Genomic DNA, 12,145 nt, shown 5'->3' on the forward strand with positions numbered 1-12,145 from the left:
AAAGAAGGTCTTAATAGGGAAAGATGAACACAACCTGTATTTTGAATGTTCACTTCTCGGGAAATAGTTTTTACTCAATCTGATAGAAAAGTTACAGTGACCCAGCAAGAATTGGATATTTATTTTATTTTTAGATGAGAAATGAAGTACCAAGACATTTCATTACAGCCATAGTCCTAGACTCACTGTTAACATGAATTCTCTGATTGGTTTTTCTATGAACACAGGGCCCCGATGCCTTTTTCCACACACAGCAGATGGATGGGCCCTCTTCCTCCCAGAGAAAATGCCTCAAAGTCTTTTCAGTGATTCCCGGCCTGAAGATGGTTATTACTGAGCCACACTTTGAAAGCAGCTGAGAAAGAAACAATTCAAGTTCAAGTAGGGTTAGAGAGTAACTTTCAAATCCACAAGCCTTGCTATTTTGGAGGCAGCCCAGCAGATTGATCAGTAAATCCTGCAGTGGGAAGAGATCTGAAGTATAGGAAAGGAGATGATTGGATTATGTTTCCCACCTGAGATAGGATTTACAACTATGTGAATACTACATGTAGAATCTTCTTTAAAAGCATGTGTGGATTCACACTTAGTATGCTCAGCACTAATGCCTGAATTCTAAAGATGGGTAGATTAAAAGTGGAAAGAAAATAAATGATGTATCAATATATACTACAGTCATTTATGGAATGGTATCTGAATGCAGGTAAATCTATTTTTTATTTGGCCCACCTAAAGTTCCAGAAACATAATTTTCCAGGTATTTCTCAAAAACGGAAAAGTAAAATAATCATGGTAAAAAAAGTTCTACCTGACTGTCACTTTTTTGATGAAGCAATCATATTATTTCATAACCTGATAAATACCTTATAGGAACATCGGATTTTATACTTAAAAAGACATTAGTGTTCCTCTAATCCTATTCTGTTACTTTATAGGAAATCTAGGATGAGTTACTTTACATTTTTATTTATTTGTTTTTATAATTTTTTTAAAGTTTATTTATTTTGAGAGAGAGAGAGAGAGAGAACAAGAATGAGCAGAGGAGGAGCAGAGACAGAGGGACAGAAACAGAATCCCAACCAGGCTCTGCACAGCCAGCATGGAACCCAACATGGAGCTTGAACCCATGAACCCATGAGATCATGACCTGAGTAGAAACCAAGAGTCAGATGCTTAACCAACTGAGCCACCCAGTGCCCCACTTTACATTTTTAAATTGAAGTAGAACAAACACACACAAAAGTGTTCAGCAAAATGAATTATGAACTTTTTTGAACATGTAATCAGTCTTTGAATAGGGAGAAATTACTTTAAAAGAAACAAGTCTTAGTTTTCCTTTCAAGTCAAGAACATTGTTTGAGGGTACTTGGGTGGCTCAGTTTGTAGAGCATCTGACTCTTCATCTCAGGGTTGTAAGTTCAAGCCCCACACTGGATGTGGAGTCTACTTTTAAAAAAAAAGAATATTATTTAAATAAATTCCTTGTTTTAAAAAAATTAAGAAATAGAAGTCAGGATAGTGGTTACCTTGGGGTAGAAGAAAGGGGTAAGGATACTGGTAATCTTAGCAGAGATTAACTTTATGTGATTTTGAATTTTGTATAAATCAACTAATACATATATCATTTTTTGTCTGGATTCTTTCATTCAACATTACATCTATATCACTTATTTATATTGTTGCACTTAACAATGGTTTATTTATTCTAATTGCTACATTGTATCTTATTGCAGGATTTATTTATTTATTCATTCATATATTTATTTATTTTTCTAGTGTACAGTTGATAGACATTGGGTTGTTCCCCATTTGCAACTACTGAAAAGAGTAGTTTTTAAATCTTTATTCTAAAGATAAAAATATAAATTGTTGTGCATGTATCTTGGTGCATATGTACATAATTCTATTGTGTATATGCTTAAGATTAGAATTGCTGATATATGGGGAATTAATACATTCAATTTTAACAGAAAATACCAATTTTTCACCAATAATTATAAAACTCTACTTGCTCCAAATCTTCATCAAGGCTTAAGGAATGAAACTAAAGTTACGTTTAGAGGCAAATTTATAGTCATTTATGCATTAATTAGAAAAGAAGATAGGTTGAAAATTAACAATGTAAGTATCCATTTTATGAAGTCAACTAAACTACATATTAGTCACAAAGAATATAGAATGATAGAAATATATAATAAGATGAGAGAGTCATGAAACAGAAAAAAATACAACAGAGGTATCAACATAGTAAAAGTTCTCAAAGCTGATTCCCCATATCAGAAAGGAAAAGAGAGTCCTCACTATAAATTCTACATGTATTAAAAAGATAATATGAAGTCACAATGAACAAATTTATGCCAATATGTCAAAAAAAATCAATGTAGGGGCGCCTGGGTGGCTCAGTCGGTTAAGCAGCCGACTTCGGCTCAGGTCATGGTCTCTCGGTCCGTGAGTTCCAGACCCTCGCTGGGCTCTGTGCTGATAGCTCAGAGCCTGGAGCCTGTTTCAGATTCTGTGTCTCCCTCTCTCTGACCCTCCCCCATTCATGCTCTGTCTCTCTCTGTCTCAAAAATAAATAAACGGTAAAAAACATTTTTTTTAAATAAAAAATCAATGTAACGTAAGAATTCTTAGAACAACACAACTTACCAAAACGGACAAAAAAGAAATAGAAAATGTGGCTGCTCCTATATCTATTATCTATCTACTTGATGATACCTCAAATTTTAAAATAGCACGTCAAACACTATACAGCTAGGTCATGGGATAACCAGGTCTAACGCATAAGTTCCTTCAATGCCCTAATACCTGTGCCAATACCAAGTATAGAGTAGTATAGAGTTGTGTGAGCTCAGGAGTAAAACTGTCTAAGTACTAACCTTGGGTCACACTAAACAACTGAGTCACATTAATTACTTTAACCTTTCTAAAATTCAGTTTCCTCAACTGTAAATGGATAAAATAATAGTACATACTCTCTAGAAATACTGTGACTAAATGAGATCAACAGTTCTTAGAACACTGCTGGGTATGCAAATAATAAATAATATATGGAAAATGCTTAGCCATTATTTTTTTTGTTAAAAATTTAAGACTAATAAAGAAACATATATGACCTATCCCTTCTCATGGGTCAGTTTTAGATATCCTCTATAGAATAAATCTGGTATTTACAAATACCTATGGTTTTTACAGGTCTTAGTCAATATTACATTAATATTAGTAAATATTATATTTGTTCTAATAAACAAAGACTAGTCCCTAGAGATTCTACATACATTATGAGTACAGAATACAGTGGGTCATCATTTCATGGTTTTTAAGAGTTCTTCTTGCTGGAAAATCTTCCACTTTCATAGCAAATTTTGTATGTCTAGGCTGATGTCTTTAAAAACATAGGTTTTTCTCTTAGATTTCACTGTGACTTACTTAGACCTCTACTAAAGCATTAAGCAAATACTAGCTCATAGGTCATTGCTTCCAAAATTTTCTATATATTGGGGTGTGAGTACCCAAGAATCAAGCAGTGGCATTTTAAAAGTTTTTTTTGTTTTGTTTTTTTAAATGTTTTTATTTATATTTGAGACAGACAGAGACAGAGCATGAGCAGGGAAGGGGCAGAGAGAGAGGGAGACACAAAATATGAAGCAGGCTCCAGGCTCTGAGCTGTCAGCACAGAGTCCAACACGGGGCTCGAACTCACAGACTGCAAGATCATGACCTGAGCTGAAGTCGGACACTTAACTGACTGAGCCACCCAGGCGCCCCTCGAGCAGTGGCATTTTAAAACTCCATGCTACTTTTCTACTTTCTGTTTAGTTTCATATTTTTTTATTTAAAAATGTTTTTAGTGTTTATTTATTTTTGAGACAGAGACAGAGCATGAGCAGGGAAGGGGCAGAGAGAGAGGGAGACACAGAATCCCAAGCAGGCTCCAGGCTCTGAGCTGTCAGCACAGAGCCTGACGTGGGGCTTGAACTCAACTGCAAGATCGTGATCTGAGCCCAACCCACTGAGCCACCCAGGCACCCTCTGTTTACTTTTGGAAGGGAATTATTTCTGTGAGTAAATGTACTACATCTGCTTTAGTCAAGGTAGCATGGAGAGATGATTAATTTTGAAAATGTGATATCCATTGTAAATATAAGCTCTGACCATATAAATTCATAGGCCAAATATATTGTAGTAGTCTCCTGATCCTTCAAAACTACTACACCTATAGTCAAAATGGTCTTTTACACACTCATGACATACATATGATTCCTCAAGTCTATGATCTTCAGTAGAAAATGTTAGAATGCCCAAAAGGAGATTCTAACATGGGGTGGGGGTGGGGGTGGGGGACTCAAAACTGCAAATATAATCTGTGATCTTGCATTAATGAGCAAATGATTTCTACTGTGATAAGAACCACTAAAACGTACAGAGGTCTTTTAAATTCGCTTCTAATTACAATAAAAAATATCTATGTTAATTTGCTAATGAGTGATGGGACATCTAAAAATCATAGCCATAAAATAATGTCTGTGTGTATGTTCTTTAGAAAATATAGGAATTTGGTGTCCTTAAAGGGATATAGTCAGCACCAATCTCTATGACACTAAAACAAAATTCAATATTAATTTCCAAATGATCACTTTATTACTTTTCTCTATTGAGAAAAAAAATCTCTAAGAATTATGATATTATTTTTCATATACACAGTGAATGCTACAACTCTTCCTTTGGATAGTCGTAATTCTATTTCATGACGCTCTTAACATAATCTTGGCAGTAGAAAAGTCTTCCAGGTGCACCTGCAGAGAGCAGATGGCTTCGAGCAGCTCTGCTTGGGGGTAGGTCTTGGTTCCCTGCATGCGCTCACCCTTTCCTGGGAGCAAAGCACCAGGTGTTGCAAAAGCTCCGTTTCTATTCCATACATACCTCATGCTCTTTTGCTTCCAAACTTGCACAAAACTATTCCTTCCTCATTTCATATTGGTAAAGTTTGGTTATTCTGCAGATGCACGGTGTGACCGTGAGAAAATTGAGCGGGCAGAGACAACTGCAAGTTTGTACTGTTGGCTTAAGGACAGCACTAGCTCATATGGGAACAAAGGAATTTCCACCAGCTTACCCCATAACTCAGAGGGGGATGGGAGAAGTCTTGAAACTGTTAAAGGAAAAAAAAGGTTTACTATTTCCTGTTATTCTTCTCAGTCCTTATCCTACAAACCAAGTTCATACAGATTAATAACATTACCAGCAGATACATTGAAAAAGTGTCTATGAAGACACTCATCCCATAAGGGGAGGTAGGTTGTAAGCAAACTTTGGAAAAATAGTACCCTCATCTTTTCAACAACATGAAAATTCAAATGGCATATCGCTAGCTAGCTATTAAAGTAGTAAAACTTGAAAATAATCATCTCCATCCCTGTTAGGTACTCATGCATTGCTAGTAGCCATTTTCGTTAACATAACTATGTTACAGAGTAGAGACTACATCTCAAATGTTTTCATGTTTCTACCATTCTGCCAAGATTTCCAAGTTGTTGGAATGCATCATTTAAAGAAATTACAAAAGAAAGGAAAATACCAACATGCATCAAGATTTTCAATGCAAGTTATTATAGTAACATTAAATTGAAAAAATAAGAACTTGTATGTTCAATAAAAGAATAGCTAAATCCATTGCAGGCCACGAACTCGATAGCAAATGCTGTTAAAATAATTCATTAACATAAGATAGCAATGTGGAAACATATGTATTATATAATATTTCATACCACAAATGAACTCTTTATTATGATTATATTCATGCAAAATTATTAAGTAAAACATGGGTAAATGAAAACAGTTTGGATATTAGACAAATGGGGTTTTTTTTTGCTCTGACTTTGACTTTTATTATAATGTTAGTTAATGTTTTCAGGTTCATGATACTAACTAATATCCTTCTCTCTCTCACAAAGTCACAGTCTAACCTACAGCAGCTCAGTTCAATCAAAATCTTCCTGATTATCACCAAAATTCAACAGTGTCACCAAAACAGCAGATATAATGAGGAATGCTATTCTTCAAGGAATAGTGCCCCTCTCCTACTACCCATGACTTCAGTAACAATTTCATGTTAGGATGCTATCCTTGGTAGTTAAACTGAAATAAAATAACTCAGGCAACATGCACAATTTAAAACTCAATTTGGCTTAGCTTCTTGGGAAGCTTCACTATGGCCTTTCTTATTGACTCTGGCAACTTCCCAGATTTCAAAGTATCATTAAAAACTATAAGGAAAAAAAACTATGCACGTCAGGCATAACTTTGTCAAAATTAAGCTGAAAGCCCATCTGGCTCCACTGTCTTATGAAATTTGTCGCATTTTATAGGTAGTTGAGTTTCTTTTCTAATAATCAACTTGTCCAAAGGATGACAAGAATTACTTCATTGTGGAAGTGAACTGCTACAGTTGGTTACCTCAACATGACACCCTCTCCCCCAGGATTTCATTGCTTATATAAACGTTTAAATTTTTATTTTGAAGATCCAGTTTTTCAAGCCCTAGTGGCCCTTAAAGAATTTATTTTTTAAAAAATTTTATTTATTCATTTTGAGAGAGAGAGAGAGTGAGCAGGGGAGGGGCAGAGAGAGAGACGGGGAGAGAGAGAGAGCCCCAAGCAGGTTCCACGCTATCACCACAGAGCCCAACGCAGGGCTTCTAACCACAAACTGTGAGATCATGACTTGAGCCAAGATCAAGAGTAGGACGCTTAACCAGCTGAGCTACCCAGGCACCCCTCTCCCCAAAGGATTCATTTTATGTTTACCACCACCCAGTTCCAGCTGCCATCCCATCTCACCCTGAACTTCAAACAGCCTCCTGATCATTTTACATACACGACTTCCCACTTCAATCTGTCCTCATTTTGGAGCCACAGTGATATTTTCAAAATCCAGTTGGGATCATATCACCATTGCTACAACCTCTATCTTCTACCCTTCCCCACACCTGGCATCTTAAGGTACTTAAATGTCCTCCTATTAATATGGTGCCTGATCTCATCCTCACCCACCCCTCTTGCTCATCTCATGCCATCCTTTCACTGTCCTTGGTGCTCCCTTCACATGCTCTCATTTTCCCCAACAATCATGACGTCTCCCTCCCTAACCCACTAACCCACCCAACATCATAGCTCTTGCTCCTGCTACCCATACTTTGCCTGAATGTCCATTTGCAGGTTATCCCTCATGGAGTGAGCTCTGCTCACATTCAGATCTCAGTTCAAGGAAGCCTTTCCTGACCCTCAAGCACAGGTCAGATCCACCACTGAACTCATGATCAGTGCCCTCATCTTTTTCCTCATGCTTATCACTGGTTTGTATATTTGTGTACTTCTGTGATTAATGTCTTAATCTCCACTATTATTTCAGTTCCAGTGGAGCAGTGACCACATTCGATTTTTTCATCACTAGGTCCTCTGCACTCAGGGGGGTTCTGCTCATAAAATGAACAATGAATGAATGAATGAAAATGAAGAGTATATTACGTCTTCTCTGTTTCTTTACATTTCTGGGCCTTTTCCTCCTAAGAGCCAAAATGATACTCTTGCTATTTACCTAACACAGATCTTAGGGATTGTCTTGATATTACTTCAAGCGGTAGATATTGGCATTATTTGTCAACATAAAGTGTTTGATATATGTTAGGCTTCCAAAAACAAACAAACAAACAAACAAACAAACAAACAAACAAAAATACACTTTGGTAAGCAAAGAAATGTCTAAATATCTGGCTAGCAAAGCAAATGTGGGCAGAAGTAAAATGTAAACATCTCACCTCACTGAGGGGAGTGGTGTAAAAACCAGAAATGGCCCCTTTGCTTCTTATCTTGCAAGCACTCTTCAAATACCATGCTTATCCCAGACACTACATGGCTAGGAGACACAGGCAAAATAAACACAATCCCTGCCTTCAAGGAGCTTCTTGCCTCACATAGCTCTGGAGACCTCTTCTAAAACTGGTTGTCTTGTAATCAAAAATTTCCAACATGAAGCACTTTCTCTGTTTCTATATTCTAACATAAGTGTATTCAGTTTTATAAATAGATTGATAACCTTATTTCCATGATGCGAAGAGTTTTTAAAATATCTATATCTGTGTATCTATATATATCTACAATGATATCTATAATATCATTAATTATCTGCTGGATAGATTGAATTATATATCTATTTATCTATCTCTCCATCTCTCCATCCCTTCATCCATCCATTCATCCATCCATCCATCCATCCATCCATCCATCCATCCACATTTCATAGCAACTTTCAAGCAAAATTTTATCGTCACTTTCTTTCATTCTCTTTAGCTGACCTGAAGAAGCTTCACAAAGGATGTTAGCATGCAACTGTAGGAGAGAACGGTTCCCTCTCAACTATGCTCTCCACTTACAATTATGAGAAACATACAGCACAGATCAGAACACCTTAGCTGAAGACCCCCATGCCCAAGTTGCTACATAGCCTTCAGAAAACTCAAGATACCCTGAAATTACCAGAAAGGAGATTGGCAGGTTCAGATGAGAAACAAATAGCGATAGGAGTCAAAGCCCCGAACCAGGCATGAACTTGTTCAAGGATCTGAAAGCCCAAGAATGAAAAATTCTACCTCAAAATGCTTCTTCAGCTGTAAAATGGGATGATAATTTGTGTCTTCTTCAAGGTTTTTGTTAATATTTTAAAAATGCTTTAATCTGATATTAAAAAGCTGTTACGGAAGAAAAAAAATGTGTGATGTGTGCGTGTGGGGGTGGGGGTGGGGGCATATGTAGGTATGTGTTGGTTATTCTCAACAAACATCCAGTCACAGTTTTTTCCGAAAAATAAAAATTCAAAGGGAATCTATTTTCAAAGCTTATTTTAAAAGTGAGAAAAAGTTTGCATGATTGTGTTTTTTATATAACATTCCTTGAGCTATTTATCAAGGCGCAGAATTGAAGAAACATGATAACAGCTGGTACTGGCTAGGAATTACTGTACTTAATTAAAAATTAGATGTAGATACTGGCAGCTTTGGTTTCACAAGATACCTGTCCTACCCACTGAGGGGAATTTAAATTCCACTTAGTACAATCAGTACATCAATACATAGAAGTGTGTTGTAAACAGATACTCTGCAGGGGGATAGAAGACCAACCAGAGCTGACTAGGAAAACAGATGCAGAACTGTAATTATTTTTATTTAGATTATTTAAGTTGTGTTGGTTTTGACTGTCAAAAATACGTGCTCAGTTTCATATTCAGAGAATTCAGAAAAGTAAAGGAAATATATAAGATCGACTCCTGGAGCTAAAACAGTGTTACAAAACATTGTTAAAATGATAATTGTATTCCCTTCCAATTTTATGTGTGCGTGTGTACATTTAAGTTCTTCTTGTAAAATTGTGGTTATATCATATACTCAGTTTGTGGTAAGGGTTAAATTTAGAATTGGGTTGGTGGATAGTTTCAAGGTCAAGGTCCTTGCTATAAAAAGTGTATCTTATTGTTGTAAGTATTTTTATGAAGCATGTTTTTAATAGCTGTATAATATCTAATTACATAGTTGTTATGTTTTAAACCATTCCCCTACAGTAGGTACTTAGACGGTTTTTATTTGTTTGTTTGTTTCTTATGCATTGCTAGGTGTCTCTAATTATTAAGACAAATCTCTGAAAGTAAACTTTTGGGGTCACAATGTTTAAATACCAAGAAGGCTTTTTTACATATATTACAGAATTATTTAAAGAATATAAAAAATATGAGAAATATATAAGGTGTTTAAAGGCACATGGGTGGCTCAATTAAACGTCTAACTCTTGATTTTGGTTCAGGTCATGATCGCACAGTTTGTGGGTTTGAGCCCTGCATCAGGCTCTGTGCTGACATCATGGAGCCTGCTTGGGATTCTCTGCCTCCTTCTCTCTATCTATTTCTCTTAAAAATAAATAAATAGACATTAAAAAATAGATAGATATATATATCAAAGAATCCATTTCTTCACACACTTAATATAATTAAATATTAAAAATTAAAAAATTAAAAATATAAAAAATTAAAAAAATTATGTCCCTGCCAAATGCATGAAAAAACCTAAAATTTTGTTATTATAATGTGTATTTTTAGTACATAATAAGGTTGCACAGTTTTGTACATATGCCTTATTTCTGAGAATTTTTTTCATATACGATTGCTTATTTTTTAATAGAGATGTTACTGTTTTTCTTATTGATCTATAAACACACTAGATGTCAAATATATAAGTATTATTTTTTTAAGTATTTCCCCTAACTTTAATCTCTATTTTAGTTTTGTTCAGAGTGCCTTTGACATTCATTCATGAGATAATTACTGAAAGCATGCTGTGGGCTGCATACAATTCTGAGCCCTGTGATATGGAAATGAACAAAACTGTAAAAAATCTGGCCCTTTGAAAATAGTTAAAGATACTATCTTTCATGAAGTTTGTGTTCTAATTGAGGGAGGACAACAACAAATAAATAGATATTAATTGATATTATGTTAGAAGGTGGTAATACCATGGGTCAAAGTGATACAGAGGACATAAAAGATGTTAGTGTTACACTTTTCAGTAGGCTTGAGGAGAGAGGATGCTTGAGCAAAAACCTGAGGGAGATGTGGGTCTAGTCAGGCAGTAGAAATAGGAAATGCAAAGTTGAGGTAAGAGATGTCAGTCATGTTGAAAGAACAGTAAAGAAAATACTAGCATGAGCTGGAATTGATCGAGTTTGGGATGCTGTAGTTTGGATCTTGTAGTTTGGGATGCTGGGTTATAGGAACCTCAATCATGAAAAGCCTAAGGCACCATTGTTAGACCTTGGCATTCACTTTGAATGGGAAATGGATTATTGGAGAATTTTACATATGTAAGTGCATTTGACTTATGGGCTTATTCTGGGTGTCATATTGGGAATAAGTGGAATCAGGTATCCTGGTTAGGAGGATACTGCAATAATAGAACATGAGATCAAACATGGTGTTAATAAAGCATGGTCAGTCTCTAGATATACGTTGAGGAAGGCTTGACAGGATTTACTCAAGGCAAGTTTCTGAAAAGTGCAAGTGAGTCAATGGTGACTCTGATTTTTGGCCTGAGCATCAAGGAGGATGGAATGTTCATGAAGATGATCTGTAGTCAATTGGAAATGCATGAGTAATGCATGAGGCCATCAGATAAGATGAGATCACTAATGGAATGATTATAGACTTTAAAGAGACGAGAAACAAAGTCTGAGTTCTGGAGAATACCAACCAGCAGAAGAGTCAGAGTGGCCATTTGAGAGGAGGAAAGCTAGAAGATTCCTCAAATATAAAGAAAGAGTTCAAGGAAAAGAGAATAATCAAACAATCAAATCATCAAAGAGAGAATAATCAAACAATCAAACAATCAAACAAATAAATGAAATAATCAAATGCTGGTGATAGATTAAGATGGAGACTGAGATTCAGACATGCCATGCATAGAACAACATGGAAGTTGTCAATCACCTTGACGGGAAGAGTTTGGATGACACCCTCTTCAAATGGGTTTGAGAGAAAAATAGGAAGAAAGGAGTTGGAGACAACAAGACAACACTTGGGTTGAGCTTAGCTGCAAAGGGGAACAGTGGTAGCTAGAGGGGAAGCTGAATGACAGAGGTATTTACTTTGGGTAGAGTAACATGGCTTGTTTGTATGTTGATGAGAAAGATCTAGAGAGATGGAAGATACTCAAAATAGAGAAAATTTAATGCAGCAACGTACTGGGTCTGAAGGAGACCCTAGGATCTACTAAACAAATGGAGGGTTTGACTTTACATACAAATATGGATGGTGTATCCATAGTGATTGACTTCTGTTTTCTTAGCAAAAAAGAAGGCAAGTTCATCAGCTGAGAATGACACATGCTTTGTTTTTTATCAGGACAAATCTGTTGAGTTTTTTTTGTTTTGTTTTGTTTTGTTTTTTGGTGATTTCTCCCACTGCTTTTCAGTTTAAGGGTCCCCTCCCATATTGAGGTTAGTTTAAAAATATCCATATTTTCTTCAAGGTGTTTTGTTTTGTTTTGTTTTGTTTTGTTTTGTTGGGAGGGTGGAGGGGCAGAGGGAGAGGGAAGGTGAGAATCTTA

Source organism: Felis catus, chromosome D3, assembly GCF_018350175.1.
Source record: "Felis catus isolate Fca126 chromosome D3, F.catus_Fca126_mat1.0, whole genome shotgun sequence".
In the NCBI taxonomy this organism is placed as follows: Eukaryota; Metazoa; Chordata; class Mammalia; order Carnivora; family Felidae; genus Felis; species Felis catus.